The sequence below is a fragment of the Schistocerca nitens genome, chromosome 9 (genome assembly GCF_023898315.1).
Source record: "Schistocerca nitens isolate TAMUIC-IGC-003100 chromosome 9, iqSchNite1.1, whole genome shotgun sequence".
NCBI lineage: Eukaryota > Metazoa > Arthropoda > Insecta > Orthoptera > Acrididae > Schistocerca > Schistocerca nitens.
This window is the reverse complement of record NC_064622.1, coordinates 179593153-179611713: the sequence shown is the minus strand read 5'-3', so window position 1 is coordinate 179611713 and position 18561 is coordinate 179593153.

The window sequence follows — 18561 nt, the reverse complement described above, 5'->3', positions numbered from 1 at the left end:
TAGTAGGTCTAACAGTAATTTCAGAAGTGACAGTCGAAATTATACAAGAAGTAGTTATGCAGACAGACAGGAAAACAGAAATTTTAATAACAGACACAACCAAGAATTTGCATCTAACAGACAGGAAGGACCTAATTGGCATCCTCCGCGTGACAGAAATTCAGAGAGACAAGTGGAAATAGTAGAAATTGATCCGCGAAATGACGGGAATAATCAAAGACGTGACGCAAACAATCGACCATGACTTGCAGCTTCGGCTTCTGGCAGCAATATAGACGGTTCAGAAAGTAATGACACTACAACTTTACACTACGTACGCCTGGAAGATATGAGAGACATTTTGCTAGGCGAAAAGGAAAATAATGTAGACGCATTTTTACATCCTGTTATTGAAGTATGTGTGGGTAAGAATAAGTTCACTGCAGTTTTAGATTCTGGGAGCCCATTGAACGTCATTAGTGAATCAGTTTTTCGTATATGTGAAAGAACTATTGCCTGTCCTGTGTTACCCATTTCTAAAACTACAATTCGAGGAGCGATTTCTTGAAAAAGTGTGGAAGTTAAACAACAGACCAACCTAAATTTCATTTGTCAAGGATACGAATTTTCTGCTAATTTTATTATTGTTCCATTACTCAGTACACAGATTATATTAGGTATGGAGTTTCTTAACACACATAAGGCAATTTTGAACTTTAAAGAAGGAAGTGTGAATTTGACTGTTGCCGGAATGCCGAAATGTTTGAAATTTTTCGAGTGTTTAGCAAGATCTGAATCAGATACAAAATGTTTAAGGTTTCTTACTTCTGATGTTTTCGTTGAGCATTATGACGACAGTGTGTTTATTCATGACAATGACAATAGATACAGGGACGCGTTGGAGGATATAATTAATAGCGAAGAATTAATTAATGAAAAGGTTAAAAAAGCTGAAGTGCCAGATGACGTTGCAAGAGAAGAGCTGCACCATATTTTGACTTCACATGCTACAGTGTTTAGTCATTACACAGGAACTATACAAGGCTTACAATATTTATTTAAAGTAAAAGAACACACACCATTTCGCGGGAAAACGTACGCTATTCCTTTGGCTTACAGAGACAAGGTTAAGAATGAACTTCAATACATGTTAGATCAGGGCATTATTGAGCCAGCAGTCAGCCCTTATACCAGCCCATTACACGTTGTTCTTAAAAAGGATGGGTCAATTCGTTTGGTTCTGGATTCCAGACAGATAAATAATATCATCATTCCTGAAACTGACCGTCCACAAAATTTAGATGAACTTCTTCAACATTTCCATGGAATTAAAGTTTTATCCACGATTGATATGCGCGCAAGTTTTTGGCAAATAGAACTCCACCCTGATTGTAGAAAATATACTGCCTTTTTAGCCTTTGGTAACTGTTACCAGTTTCGGAAATTACCGTTTGGACTTACTGTATCTTCTGCAGCATTCATTCGTAGTTTAAATGAAATTTTACCTGTTTATCTTCGTGACAATATTACTTCATATGTTGACGATATTCTTATTGCTAAACGTTCTTGGAGTGAGCACAACAACATTTTGGATTCATTATTACGTATTTTTGCACGAGTTGGCATGACAGTGAACTTGGAAAAATCTGAATTTGGTCGTTCACAGGTGAAATTTCTCGGTCACATTATTTCTACAGAAGGTATTCTTCCTGATCCAGAAAAACTAGACGCTATTCGTAATTATGCTGTTCCTTCCACAAAACGTGATGTTCGTAGTTTCCTTGGTGTCTGTAATTTTCTTTGACGCTTTGTTAGATTGGACAATTTGGCCACACCTCGTTTATGTGAACTATCTGGAAAGAATTCTAATTGGTGTTGGGATGAGGAAGCTCAGTGAGAATTTGAACAACTTCGTGATGCTTTAGTTGCTGCTCCACTTCTTTCACATCCGGATTTGTCTAAAGATTTTTGTTTGGCGACGGACTCATCATACAAAGGCCTAGGTGCACATTTATTTCAAGAGATAGAAGAAAACGGCGTTGTAGTACAGAAGACTATTGCATTTGGAAGTCGTGTTCTCTCTAAATCCGAAAAGAATTATTCGATTACGGAACTTGAAGCTTTGGCTGTTGTTTGGGCTTTCACAAAATTTCGCACATTTTTGTTCTGTAGACATACTAAGGTTTACACTGATCATCGAGCTTTGGAATTTCTTATGTCGACAAAATTAACTCATGGCAGATTGTCACGATGGGCGTTGTACCTACAGGAATTTGATTTTAGTATTGTTTACATACAGGGATCTTCAAATATTGTTGCTGATGCTTTATCACGTGCACCTATGGGTTTGAAACAAAGTGCTGAAGAGGACTGCAAAGAAAACCATTATTGTTTGATGTACATTCAAGGTGTTGCGTTTGAGAACTTTATTTCGTCTTCGCTCCAGGACATCGCTAAGGAGCAAAATAAGGATCCAATCTGGAAGGACATTAAGGAGAAGTGGAGGAGAAAGGAAAGCGTAGCGATTAGACAGCATTATTTAGTTCGCAATGACATTCTTTTCAAACGAAAATTGGTCGACAACTCTGTTTGGTTAGTTTGTATTCCTGATGAGTGGGTCAATAAATTGATTTGGTACACACATTTCAGTTATGCGCACTTTGGTCCCAGAAAATGCTTTCATAAATTACGAGAAAATTGCTACTTCAGTAATATGGAAAAACGTATTCGATCTGTTCTTGCCAAATGCAAATTATGTCAAAAGGCTAAGCCGCCAACTGTTTCTCACAGAGCACCGTTGTTTCCTATCATTCCAGCGAAATTAAAGGACATGGCTGCAGTCGATTTGTTCGGTCCAGTGGTTCGTTCTACTAATGGTTTTGCGTACATTTTCGTAGCAGTGGAATTGACATCAAAATATGTGTGTTTTACACCTTTACGCAAAGCAACAGCTCGTTCAGTATCTAATGCTTTCATCAAACATTTTCTTAAAGAAGTTGGTCATGTTGATAAGGTTATATCAGATAATGGATCACAGTTTCGCTCTAAAATTTGGCTTCGTACTCTACGGCGTCGTAAGATTAAACCAATTTTTATTTCACTTTTTCACCCTCAATCTAATGCTTCAGTGAGATGGATGAAGGAAATCAATAAATTGTGCCGTCTTTATTGTCATCAGAATCACAGAACTTGGGATCAGTATCTTCATATTTTTCAAAACATTCTGAATGAACTTCCTAATGACTCAACTTCTTTACCGCCTCTATTGATATTAAAAAAATAAAGTACCAACAAATCGCATTTCTGAAATCGTTCCTTTTCCGCCTTCACGGAAACTGCGGCATTCTGAAGTTGTCAACCTGGCTCTACGAAATATTGCGTCTGCGGCTGCTAGAAGAGAGAAATCAGCTAAGCGTCCTGGTCGTTTAAAAACTTTGTCAGTTGGTCAGAAGGTATTAATTAAGTCCCACCGTTTGTCTCATAAAGGAAAAGGCTTATGTCGAAAATTTTTTCTGCTTTATAACGGTCCATATAGGATTCGCAAAATTATACATGATAATACTGTTGAAGTAGAAACTCTTAAATCTCGGCGCTCTAAGGGAATACATCATATATCGAACGTAAAAATTTTTGTGGAATGACATACTTTTGAGAAACCAACAGTTATACATAAACAGGTGGAGAATGCAAGGATACCGCGCCGTGTTCCGGCGGCGGCAGATACTCAAAGCAACAGTGAAGTCTGCGCGCCGCACAAGACAGTCGTTGACCGAAAACAATCACTTCCTACGTCACGCGCCTACAGCTGATCGAGCGCTCAGTGCGAATGCACTGACAGCCGTAAACAAATACACAGTCTAAATTCTCCGAATAAATTCTGTATAAAGCTATGGTGACTTTATAAATTATGTTATTAACGTTCAGTATTTTTCAGGATACGGTTGTGTAAAATATTTAAGACCTTCAGGTAAATTCTGTGCGTGTCCGACGTTAAGACGACATGCTATGGAGAAAATTTCAGGAAGAATGTAATTTCGAAGAAAAAAGTAATAAATTAAAAAGGGTAACTATTAATTGAGTTTATTTTTCAGGTAACATAATTCCACTTAGGTACGTATTTTAGATGAAATTTGCTGCTCGCGATTACGTGATTCATACTTTGTGCTAAATTTCATGTTCTATGAATTTACTTGTGAAGCGACGTGCTTACGCACATTAACTGATTTTGACGATGATTGATTAATGAATAGGGTTGTTACTTGTGTATATTATGCATCGCTTGGCTGCACTGCTTTTTCACTGATGTTATATTTTTTTATTATGTGCCTGCTGTGCTTATTTATTTAAATTGTAATTGTCAACTGATTAATTGTGCTGACTGTGGTTATGTATGTAGGTTACACTTTGTGATTTATCTGCTTGCGCCTTCATGTTTACTTATTAAGATTACGTATGAACATTTATTTGCTTATGCTGATATGATGATAATGACCTGTTTATTATGTAAGATACATATTTGCTGCTTTGCGTATGGATTGCATATTAACACATTTCCTTTTGTTGTCATAACTACTCTTTAATTTGGTATATAGAATACTGATATGTGGTGTACAAACATGGAGTTTAGGTCACTCTATGGTATTAATTGTAGATTGTTCGCTTGGCAGAGCCTCGTTATAGGGATTGTGTTGCATCCACTTGTTGACATTCTGTTCTCTACTGGTATATTTACTCGCTATTGCATGTTTTGCTTACGCTCAGTGCCTGATATTTTTAAGATAAGAAAATGAACTGCTATAATTCGACGAACGACATTGGTACAAGAAACTTCATAGAAGTCACATGAGCTGGAGGTTTTATGGAAGCTGTATAGATTTATGCTAATAGGAAGGAAGCTAACGACATGACATACCAACACTAGGTTAGACCATTGACAGTTATTACACTGCATTTTTCGTGAGTAATTGAAATAGGAAGTGACACTTGACACAAGAAATACTCCACATGTTTGCTTCTGCCATGATTCTTGAAGTGGTGTACACACTGTGAAACATTATGATCATTCACACTCCGTAATCGTAATTAATTACTGAGAGTTATTCGAACTAAGTCTGTTAGAGGTCATGTACGCATTTCTTTTATTTAATGATGGACAAGGTAAACAAAATGTATCTTATAATTTATAATGAGTAGCAGATTTGGATCAGATGGATTACACGAGAGGTTGTGTGTTGACATTGTGTCTTCGGATTGTATGAGATAATGAATTGAGGTTTGCATTAGGATTTTGTCTGCACTTGTTCGAGGAGACTGACTAGAGGAAAGAGTTGTTATGGAAGTGAAATGATATTGGTGCTGAGGTTTATATATATCGACGTATTGAAGAGGTATGATTGAGGTATTATTGAGATTATGTGAAGTTGATGATTATTGGAGTTTTCGTGGACAAGAGGTAAGGTAAATGAGGTATTATTGAAGTATTGAGATTATGTAATGCTGATGATTATTGGAGTTTGGTGGATAAGAGGTGAAGTAAGTGAGGAGCATATTTTTTTTTTTTGTCTATATGGAACAAGGAGGATGAAGATGGCAGACTAGAACACTCAAGTAGAAAGAAGATTGTCTACACACACACTTTGTTAAATCACTAAGCAGTATATACTTTTTTTTGAGAGAAGAAGCATTTGCATATCTTGGCTCACTGACAGTTGTTCAGCAACCGTACATTTTGATCTGGCTTGGCAAACATTGGTCTTGACATGATGACTATGACGTTGACTAACTATTATTGACTGTTATACATTGCTGCCACTACTACTTGATACACATGATGAACATAAAATTTTGACAGAATTGCATTTACACAGTTAACACTATTCAGTTACACAGTAGCACTAATGTGGATGAAAGATGAGTGAGTGTGTTTTGTGTGTTTTCCTTTTATAATCCCAGAGAAGTGATCCCAACCTATCTCCTAAATATTATTTTACTTGTTTGTTGTGGCTTGCACTGACACCCATAAATATTATAGGTTTACTGGTATTTGTGTATTGTAATAGTTAATAGGACAATTATCTGATATCATTTGTGTGTTTGTTATGATTTGTATGTTTAGTGTAAAAGCATTGTATGTGTATTCAAACTATTGTTCATGCCTGAACTGTCTGATTAGTGATGGTGCTGCACTTTTCAACATAATGTGTGACATTTAGTCATGTTTAATTTCTGCTGATGAACAGTGTGATTAGTGAATAGTGAATTTTATGGACTGCGGTCAGCACCTGGTCAACATTACTGGGTGCCACTGATGGACTGCTTCTACCGAAATGGTGTTACTTGTTGATGTCTGCACCTGCTCAACATTGCTGGGTGCCACTGATGGACTGCTTCTACTGAAAAGATGTCACCTGTTGATATCTGCACCTGTTCAACATTGCTGGTGCCACTGATGGAACTGCTTATACTGAAATGGTGTTACTTGTTGATGTCTGCACCTATTCAACATTACTGGGTGCCACTGATGGACTGCTTCTACTGAAAAGATGTCACCTGTTGATATCTGCACCTGTTCAACATTGCTGGTGCCACTGATGGAACTGCTTATACTGAAACGGTGTTACTTGTTGATGTCTGCACCTGCTCAACATTGCTGGGTGCCACTGATGGACTGCTTCTACCGAAATGATGTCACTTGTTGGTGTCGGCACCTGCTCAACATTGCTGGGTGCCACTGGTGGACTGCTTCTACTGAAAAGATGTCACCTGTTGCTGTGTGCACCTGCTCAACATTGCTGGTGCTACTAATGGAACTGCTTATACTGAAATGGTGTTACTTGTTGGTGTCTGCAGCTATTCAACATTACCTGGTGCCACTGATGGACTGTTTCTACTGAAATAATGTTACTTGTTGGTTTTTGCACCTGTTGACCATTGCTGGGTGCTACTGCTGGAACTGTCAACTACTTGTTTCTTGGACTATGGAAAGAGTTTATGTGAATATTTGTATAAACTGATTTTTTGTGTATTACTGTTTGTGAAAAGTTATGAGACTCTTACCTGCACATATTCGTCATTGCTGACGCTATTGATTGAACTGTTTAACCACATAATACTTGTGTAAACTGTTATGTAAAGTCACATGTATGAAGGAATTTGTATTGCTTACTGTATTTTATATATTAGGTTATTGAAAGGTCAGTGCAAAGCCAAAATTTTATCTAGTTATATGATATCTACGCATTAATATTATCTTTTATTTTTGTCTGTATTTTTTTGACGAATTTGGTGGTATTTTCACCACCAATGCTGGCAAAAATACCATCAAATTCTAGCCCGTGGAGGAAGGGCATATGAAAGGTGGCTACACTGAGCCACAGCGCCAGAGATCGCGCTAGAGAGTATTGTTCCGCCACCTCCACTGGCAGTGATTATTGAGAACTCGTAGTGGGCAGTGCTTGGGGAGAGCTCGTGGTAGTCAGTGCTGAGATGTCGTAGTGAGGAGTGTTTGTTGAGATGAGCTAGTAGGCAGTGCTTGCTGAGATGTGATACTGAAAAGTTCTTGTTGAGATGTGATAGTAGCGAGTCGGTGTGGAGAGATTGTAATGTCTAGAATGCTTTTCATCAATATAAATTAAGGTAACAAACTACTTTTCTTTTCTTTCTCGTTATTTCAATGTCCTGAATAATGCGTCATTACAGGTTCAGTCAACAAAGCATCTGGCTTGTGTTCTTGTATTAGAGTGTAATTCTGGTTTTCTTGAGTAATTATGGTATTTCTATTTTCTTTAATTAATTCTGTATAAATGATATTTAAAATTTCTTGTGTTGTTGAAGAAGAACCGTGCCAGATGCGTACGTTGAGTCATACTTCCACACACAGAACAGTTACACTTGTGCTTTGGTTTCGTAGGTTTTATAATTGTGTTAATGAAAATTTCCATTTCATTCTTTGTTGTTTTTCTATGCAGTCAGATTGCGTAATAAAACTAGTCAGGGCCAACCGTTACGAGACTTCGTAACCGAACAGACAGCTACTGAAGCAAAAAATTAAAATTATTTGCATTTTTTATTATTTTAATTAAGCCCCCATGCAACGATACATACAACAATCTGTTAATGCTAAAGTTGTTTGCAAATTCTACGCCTGTAGAAACCCACTGGTTCTAACGATGTCATTAAACCAGTGTAGTTTTAAGAGTATTTTAAGTGCCTGAGAGACGACTTTCCTATCAATCTCCTGGATAGTTTTGTTTCTCAAATCAACAGAGTGAGTTATCATGCAGTAGCATAGGTGATGTAGTTTTGTTGCTCGACTTTCTTACACTGCGACCGAAAGGTGTCTCAGTTGTGCCGGCCGCGGTGGTCTCGCGGTTCTAGGCGCGCAGTCCGGAACCGTGCGACTGCTACGGTCGCAGGTTCGAATCCTGCCTCGGGCATGGATGTGTGTGATGTCCTTAGGTTAGTTAGGTTTAAGTAGTTCTAAGTTCTAGGGGACTGATGACCACAGCAGTTGAGTCCCATAGTGCTCAGAGCCATTTTTTTTTTTGTCTCAGTTGTTGACAACAAATTCCAGCTGTGTTGGACACACCCCCTGGAGCAGAATTCGTATCCCAAAACACACTTTTGGAGCTATCAGATGTAAAATATTATGTTCACACTACTCTTTACTCTAGCCTACGTCTTTTGGTGGGGCCCAGCCTTTCGTTTCTTCTTAGGAAGTTAACGATAAAGGCATCATAACACGTCATCAGTAACAGTACTGCATAGGAATGCTCAATGAGCGACCTGATGACGTTCAATAATAGTCACTCCGTTGAATTTTGTTGTTTCGAATTAGAGCATGCAGTACTCCTACACCAGACTTCTGAACTTTGCCTGTTGAATGCAAATGTCGCATGATGGTAAAATGGTAATCTTTCACATATATCAGTATTCGAGACTTCCTTAATGTGGAAAATCATACATGCCAGAACGACCTTTGTTGAAACAAGAATACCTCTTTCTGGCGTATTTTTCCCAAAAGCACTCGCTCCAAACACATTTCAAATCTTTCTAGTTGCCTCCTCTAAATTCACCGCTCTGTTATACCAAAGTAAATATTGTGTTGCAGATGTTACACCTTTTTTCACTTGCGACTCAGTTTTACAATGCTTAACTTTAGTTCACGATTTTCAAGCATGCAAAATCCAATGCTTAACTGCAAGATGATAACTAGAACTTCAAATTCGAAAATGGCATTGATACATACACTGACAGCGTGGTGCCGCCTTCACATGGACGGCGGCGGATTTCAGGCGGCGGGTGGCGTCTGGCCGGTGGCCGGTAGCCGCTGCAGCGCGAGGAAACGCTCGAGCGTAAGCTGTTATGATGGCGACGCAGCCACGATCTGTCCTGCGGAATTGTTTCTGGAATACTTGTTATTGCGGGTGGGTAGAATGTTAAGCGAATTGTCTTCGATGTTCAATCAGACTCATAACTTTAGACCGAAATGTGGAAAAAAAAATTACACGCGACTCTAAGTTTAGAATGCACGACGATTACCGCAAGTCCACGGGCTCACTTCATCCATATGAACTCGGAAGTAGACAAAACTTCCTCATAAGACTTCCGCATCTTACGGCGTTGCCAGATTGTGCAGATGGCCGGACTTCAAAGAGTTGTCAGGGGCGGTCAGTTTTATTGGCCACCTTAAGTGAACGACTCGGACTTAGTCTCTGAGGCGGTCGGCCGGCGGTCAGTTTTTATGTCTAAGACTGTACATGGCTCATGACTTTGGAGTATTGGTGTCCCAAAATTCCCAGCATTATTATTAAAATCTGTTATTTACTATAACCTTCCATTCAGTTTTAGGCTTCCAGTTTGTTCCATATTTGTGAATCTGCGTGAAGTCCAACTGCAAGCACAAAAGAAGTCGCTGTTGGGAGTACCTGAAGAGGACCGTGAGGTAAGTCATAGAAATGTTTTGAAAACGATAGCCCAGTTGCCAAACACCATGTCTTATCATCAACCGACCACGATGAAAACACTCAAAAATCGCAATACTAATCAGTATTCAGCTCTGTGTGATCTCGAAATTATTCTAAATTGCAGCACATTTTGATAATTTTATTGTTGTTTCCTGTCGACAGGAGTCAGATCTACGAACTTCCAGCGTCCTGAGATAATAGTACATCGGCAATTTCTGTTAATCAGTACAACGAAAAACCAGCCAAACATACAAGTTTCACTTTTTTTATTCAGTCGATGACAAGTTTCTGGCCGGGACATATTTTCAAATCATCATAACGGATAGTCAAACTAGTATTTCTGAAAAAGCAAAAACCATATCAAAAACTTACAAACGAACACTTACAGCACATACAGATAACTTACTATCGGCAAACGAACAGTTACAGTGCTTACAGATAACTCATTGTCTATGTGCGCTGTGACTTTTCGTTTGCACATTTTTGACATGGTCTTTGCATGTTTGAAATATCAATTTAGTCAGTGATGATTTGAAAATGAGTCTCGTCCAGGGACTAGTCATCGAGTGAATAAAAAAGTGAACTTTGCAGGTTTGGCTCGTTTTTCGTTGTACTGATGAGCCAAATCTGTCTCCCTGCCTTCTTCTCAGTAGTTTTGTTTTGCTTATCCTCTCCTCATTTAATGTCATACGGCACTGTTGAATGGGAGACCCCCAGAGTAGTATTTTCTTTCTTGCCATAGATGATACGTTCCCTTAACGATGTGTGAATCATATATCAAGTTCATCTGTTGAAGGTAAGTGACTATGAACAGCGCGTGTGGAGGTTTAGTGTCAAGTTTAGTTACTTCTTATTTGTTGGTTTGTTACTGCATTTCAGACGTCCATGCATCTCGTCACCGTACTCAAGATATCGCAGAACACGTGTGGTACCTGATTAGTAGTATCCGTATACCGCCATATAATGCGAAATTGACCACTACATGTCACGAGAGGTGGACCGTTCTTATGAAAGGAGGTGGAGAGTATCGTGTTGTCGGAACGTAAGGAGTAACAGTAAAGAGAGTCCCCCCCCCCCCTTCCATCTACCTTCGTGTCTACTCTATAGTGCAGTGTTTACGTGAGTGTTCAGTGTTGTGCTTCCACTTTTTTAAGCGTTGCGAACAGACACCGTACTGTCACTAGGTGTGTTTTTTAACTTTTGCGAACAGAAACCAGATTGTCGCCGTGCTTTTTTAATTGTGCCTGTCTAATTACTATTTGTTTTAATCAGCGTCACCAACTCTTTGTTTTTATATTTTCACTTCCGAAACTTTTCGCCATGTTACAGTTTTAAACACCGTTTTATCGCCTGTTTTTATTGTTTGTTATCTACTCATTATGTTTTAACTCTTCTGTAGGCTGCAGAGCGGCATATTACGCTGCTGCCATTAAAGAATAAAAGAAAAGAAAAGAGAGTCGGTCAGGCAAGCTCAATGACTTGGAAAGTGGACTATTCATCGGTATGTCCGCCTGCTTAGCTGCGCAGTTCAGCTTCTAGCGCCGGGCGGGAAGTTCCTTATTTACACTACTGGCCATTAAAATTGATACACCACGAAGATGACGTGCTACAGACGCGAAATTTAACCGACAGGAAGAAGGATGCTGTGGTATGCAAATGATTAGCTTTTCAGAGCATTCAGACAAGGTTGGCGCCGGTGGCGACACCTACAACGTGCTGACACGAGCAAAGTTTCCAACCGTCTCATACACAAACAGCAGTTGACCGGCGTTTCCTGGTGAAACGTTGTTGTGATGCCTCGTGTAAGGAGGAGAAATGCGTACCATCACGTTTCCGACTTTGATAAAGGTCGGATTGTAGCCTATCGCGATTGTGGTTTATCGTATCGCGACATTGCTGCTCGCGTTGATCGAGATCCAATGAATGTTAGCAGAATATGGAATCGGTGGGTTCAGGAGGGTAATACGGAACGCCGTGCCGGATCCCAACGGCCTCGTATCACTAGCAGTCGAGATGACAGGCATCTTATTCGCATGGCTGTAACGGATCGTGCAGCCACGTCTCGATCCCTCAGTCAACAGACGGGGACGTTTGCAAGACAAGAACCATCTGCACGAACAGTTCGAAGACGTTAGCAGCAGCATGGACTATCAGCTCGGAGACCATGGCTGCGGTTACCCTTGACGCTGCATCACAGACAGAAGCGCCTGCGATGGTGTACTCAACGACGAACCTGGGTGCACGAATCGCAAAACGTCAGTTTTTCGGATGAATCCAGATTCTGTTTACAGCATCATGATGGTCGCATCCGTGTTTGGCGACATCGCGGTGAACGCACATTGGAAGCGTGTATTCGTCATCGCCATACTGGCGTATCACTCGGCGTGATGGTATGGGGTGCCATTGGTTACACGTCTCGGTCACCTCTTGTTCGCTTTGACCGCACTTTGAGCAGTGGACGTTACATCGCAAATGTGTTACGACCTGTGGCTCTACCCTTCATTCGATCCCTGCGAAACCTTACATTTCAGCAGGATAATGCACGACCGCATGTTGCAGGTCCTGTATAGTCCTTTCTGGATACAGAAAATGTTCGACTGCTTCCCCGGCCAGCACATTCTTCAGATCTCTCACCAATTGAAAACGTCTGGTCAATGGTGGCCGAGCAACTGGCTCACCACAATACGCCAGTCACTACTGTTGATGAATTGTGGTATCGTGTTGAAGCTGCATGGGCAGCTGTACCTGTACACGCCATCCAAGCTCTGTTTGACTCAATGCCCAGGCATATCAAGGCCGTTATTACGGCCAGAGGTGGTTGTTCTGGGTACTGATTTCTCAGGATCTATGCACCCAAATTGCGTGAAAATGTAATCACATGTCAGTTCTAATATAATATATTTGTCCAATGAATACCCGTTTATCATCTGAATTTCTTCATGGTGTAGCAATTTTAATGGCCAGTAGTGTATTTCACTTGCCGCAGCCACTTGTGTGATGTTTTCCTCTTTAGTGTTGTTCTGTCTGCCGAGTGAGTCGTAGCGCCTCCGCTCCGCCTTACTGTCTTTGTGTTCGTCTACTTGCAGCTATGGCCATCATGGTTTCCACATGTATTCCACAAAAAGGTACTGTGAGCTTTACTTCCGATAAAACAACGCGACACGTGCAGCCCGAGTGTCTTGAAATCCACGATTGGCCTGTCGATGCAATTCATGTGAACTCTGATGAAGTCCACACAGCTTATTTTGACGCAGACGCGTACGTATTTTACGTGAAATTTATGGATCCTCTTTACGTTGAAAGATTACTGTCGCGACATGGTTCTGAAGTCCTATTCAGGCATCGCGATACTTCCGTTTGTATGGTGTCAATCGCAGATGCTGAAATTATCTATACCAATGTTCGTGTGTCCAGCCTCCCGCCGGAGGTTGTTGACAATTTTCTAAAGGACATATTGACTCATTATGGTAACGTGAAGAACGTTCGTCGTGAACGTTGTTCTATTCAACACGGTGTTATAGTGGAATTCGTTCCGTGAAATTGCATATCAAACGCAATATTCCGTCACATTTACAAGTGTGTGGTTACATACTGGTCAAGAGGGAACCTGCTTGCTATGTAATGAAAGAACATACGTCTGGTCTAATTGCCTGCGGAGGGTATTTGTATTAAAGCCGTCATTAGTGCAGCGTCGCAAATTGACGGTTGCTGACCTTGTTCCTTCCACTTCGGATCATAATGAACAAAACGTCAGTTCTGATAATCGTATAAATGAATTTCCGCTTTTACCTCCGCGACAGGTTCAGAATTCTATTGCCCCCAGGAAAGAATCTGTAACAGTGACAAACAAGCGACGTCGCACTCAAGATGGTGAGGGTGAGGATTAGCTGTGCCTTCTTCCCCAACCTCCGCATCTATTGTGTCCCCTGCTCCTCTCGATGCTACGTTACCTCCAGTCCGTGGTACAGTGGGGGGCGAAGAATTTATCTCCAGCATTCCTCTTGCTCGCGAAGTGGCTCCTTCGGAGCTGCCTGTCTGTGGAGAGGGAGCGGAATCCCCCACTTCGTCTTTTTGTCCTCCGTTACAATCTGAGGCTATGCAATATCCTCCTGCTTCTTCGTCTTCAGTCGCCGACGGTTTCCCGAATTTGCCACCTACAGCAATTTCCGAGAAGAATAAAATTATCGACCAAGTATCACCTGTTGCATTGGTAGTTCCACAGAATGCTTCCGCCTTAATGACTGGACCTGAATTACATGCCCTTGTTCTGCAGGGCAGGAAGCTGTGCCTATGACCCCTCCCACGCCTCCGTCCGCAGAGGCCGCCATGCCACGTAAGCGACAGAGACATCGTGTACAAACTGACCGTGCGGTGGCATGTAAAAAATCTAAGAAAAAAGATTGCGATGGACCTTGACGCTCGGCTGTCTCCCTAATTCTACGTTCCGTACATCCCTGTATAGCTGTGATCAATGACCCAAGCCTACACCTTCCTTTCCTTAAATATTAATCGCGTGGAGTCAGAATTGCTATTGGCATCGCTGCGTCAGTTCATTTATGATTCACGTGCGAACATAGTGTTCTTACAGGAGGTGTTGTTTAGAAATTTCTTCTTACCAGGTTTTCGTATGATCTTTAATGTCGGACCCGAATATTCTACGGGGACCGCCTTATTCTTGCGAGAAGGCATTCCTATTGCTGAAGTGGAAATGTTAGACTCTTGGCAGGGCATAGGTTGTTGACTTTTTAATCTTACCGTAGTTCTTTTATATGCCCCTTCTGACACTGATCGCACAGTAGATCGTTAACGTTTTTACAAAGACGAAATTGTTTATCATTGCGTTAAGAGTCCTCCGGGTATTCTGTAGGGTGGTGATTTTAACTGTGTGTTGCGTCCTGCAGATCAGTCTCCAACTTTTAATTTCTCTCGTGAATTACATGAACTGGTCCGCTCCTTACGCCTGCAAGACGTCCGGAAATGTAAATAACCGACGTTAAATTTACCCACTTTATTGCGACTTCTAGTTGCAGGTTAGATAGGTTTTACTTCTCAGACTGCCTGAGCAATAATATTCTTAATATTGAAGTCAACCCAGCATCCTTTATGGATAACTGTGCCGTGACTACAACTTTCAATCTTGAACGGTAACCAGTCAAATTGTTTCACCCTCCGTGGATGTTGAACGTCGCTCACCAAGCTCCTTCTCTCCACGACGTGATACGAAACAGTGGGAACGTACTTCTACGATCACTGGGAAGTATTCTTCCATCCTTGACTGGTAGACACAGCTAGCGAAACCGAGGCTCAGCAAACTCTGATCCTTTTTTGTGCTGCCAAAGCGCAACACTTTCGGAGAACTTATGAATATAAATATTCCATCCTGCGTGAACTTGATCCTGCTTCGGATCACGTCCCTCTGCGAATCTCAGATATTAGGCGTGTAAAGGGAAAATTGTTGACCTTGAAGAGAATACAAATGGAAGGTTTGAAATTCCGATCCAAACCGCGTTTATTTGGGACGGAGCAACTGACTTCATTATATCATTTGCTTCGGCATCAGATCCGTCGACAACGAGCTTGTATTCATTCTCACACGACAAATGATGGACGTATAGTAATGGCACAAGCTGATATAGTGCGTATCTTACACTAGCACCACGTAAACATCTACGACGTCGATGAGTCCAATGAAATGTCTTACGACCCACTAGTCAGCATCTTAGATACGACCATGACACCTGAACATAATGCTACGCTCTTAGTTGCCTTTCAGCCTGAGGAAGTTTACAAACTTTTTGTGGGATCGCCTTCTCAAAAGTCCCCTGGTCTGGATGGACTTCCCAAGGAATTTTACCATTTTGTCATTGTTGGGTGCTACGTCCCTTTTGAATTAAGTGCTAAAGGGTGCAATAGCGCCAAGCGCGTTCAAAGTGTGAAAAATTGTTTCAATCCCGAAACGCCCTGGACCGGCTGCCCTGATAACATTCGCCCAATTACTTTGTTAAACTTTGATTATATGACTGTAGCGAGGGCAGTTAATAGTAGAATATCGGCTCTGATAGAGACGATTGTTGCAAAACATCAAAGCTGCCAACCTGGACGCACCATTCTTACCCCTATAGTCAAGTGTCGTGACGTGGCTTCGGTTGCTGCTGTAAAGTCCGTCCCTTGTGCCCTTGCTTTTCTAGACTTCAATAAGGCATTTGATCGTGTTAATAATGGGATTTTGCTTCGGATTCTAGAGGCATTTGGTTTTGCTGTTGACATACGGCGACTGCTCTCAAATCTCTTTTCGGCTATTTCGGCTTCGATTGTTGTTAATGGCCAACTGCCGCCCCCCATCAATATCCGTAGGGGAGTGCTTCAAGGAAGCCCGCTGTCAATGACATTGTTTGTTGTGTTGTCTCTGGGGGGCCTACTTCGGATGCTAGCATCCCAGCTGACAGGTTGGAATCTTTCAGGCGGGACTGTAGCTGTTCGTGTATACGCGGATGACGTGACGGTTCTACTTCGCAATCCTGCGGAGATACCTCGACTGAAGGCTGTAATCGATGATTTTTGTCGGAGTTCAGTAGCACTATATGAAAGTAAACGCAGGCTTCTTACCTTGCGAGGTTTTGATGACGCGATTGTTCCATGGGCTGCTGCAGTGGATCAGTATACATCTCTTTGCATCATCATTGATCGTTGTTCACTCAAAATGGCGACGCTCAACTGGAAGTCTGCTACGGAAAAGCTTCAGGGAGCGATACTAGAGCATGAAAGGCGTTCTCTTACTCTGCTTCAGAAAGTCCGAATACTGGAAACATATGTCTTATGCAGAGCTTATTATGTGGCCCAAGTTTATCTGCTTCCCTCGATGATGGCGAAGAAATTACATGTCCGCAGCTCGTGGTCGTGCGGTAGCGTTCTCGCTTCCCACGCCCGGGTTCCCGGGTTCGATTCCCGGCGGGGTCAGGGATTTTCTCTGCCTCGTGATCACTGGGTGTTGTGTGCTGTCCTTAGATTAGTTAGGTTTAAGTAGTTCTAAGTTCTAGGGGACTGATGACCATAGATGTTAAGTCCCATAGTGCTCAGAGCCATTTGAACCATTTGAAGAAATTACAACACTTGTGTGGTCGTTTCTTATGGAAAAGACATATATTTCTTTTACAGTATGAGGTTATCACGAAGCCTCGTTCCTTTGGGGGGGGGGGGGGGGGGGGGCTAACTGATATACGAAGGAAGACACAGATGTTATCGCACATTTACGTCTCGTTTATTTCTCTGTGTCCGTCCTGCTAGTCTTGAACCCCCTATTGATTTTGGTCGCATAAAGTATAAGTTAAAACACATTCGTGACTTATATCTTGCCGTGAGCTATTTAAGGGCTGACAATATATGGAGACCCATCCTCACCATGAAACTCCTAAAGTCTAGGTGGAAAGCAGTCCCTTGCCCGAACCTCGTTGAAAGAGAATCACCGCAAATGGCCTGAACGACACTTTGGTGCAATATCAGTCTTCCGATTTTGCTGATGCTCGTAGCGTCCTCGTGGTGTAAGGTGGATATAACTTGATTCCAACGAACGAGTGACATTTCCGTATTGGGCTTAGCGACACGGATTTATGTAGTCGTTGTACATCTACAGATACGACATCGCTTTTTGGTCTTGGATTAGGACACAATTGGCCTTCCTTACTCGATCTTCTGAGACTGTATACCCTACGGACATCATATTCCTTCTTTCCACGGACGAAAACCCATACCGTTATGTGGTTGCTGGGAAACTTCGTTCATCAAGTTATCGAAGGCGAGTGGGAAGATCACATGAACTTTACGCAGTACATGATCACGGCCTATTTGACATGCTTGCGAATGCCTCGATATCGAGACCTCTTCGCCGACATGTTGAATTTTGTTTTCCGTCGGCAAACTTCATTTCTCTGATGATAGGTGTTTCTCTTTGTTGTGTATGTTCCCATCCGATTTGCTCTACTCGTTTCACTGTTCGTTTTGTTTTGTTTTGACTCAGCATCGCTTCAGTTATATTGTAAAAAGTGTGTAGATGAAGTATACATACACATGAGCGTATACAGTCCTCGCAATCAAATCAGAATTCTTCTTATATGAACAAGTACGGATAAAAGCTTCAACTATACACACCCTTTTCTTTCGCAGAATACGATATAGTCCTACTTCATTTTAATAGCTTGGGGAACAACGAAAATATACACATAAAATCGATCGAGCAGAAAACTGTAAAATCACAACGTTTTTCTTAAGGGGTTGAAGGGGTTGGGTTGTTTGGGGAAGGAGACCAGGCAGCGAGGTCATCGGTATCATCGGATTAGGGAAGGACGGGGAAGGAAGTCGGCCGTGCCCTTTCAAAGGAACCATCCCGGCATTTGCCTGGAGCGATTTAGGGAAATCACGGAAAACCTAAATGAGAATGGCCGGACGCCGGATTGAACTGTCGTCCTCCCGAATGAGAGTCCATTGTGCTAACCATTGCGCCACCTCGCTCGGTTTTGCTTAAGGGGTGGAGCTCTTCTATCTTGGACACACCGTCGTATAGTTACTATTTCTGATACATTCGTTTTTTCCCTGCTTACTTGTTTCAGAATAATAAGTGCTT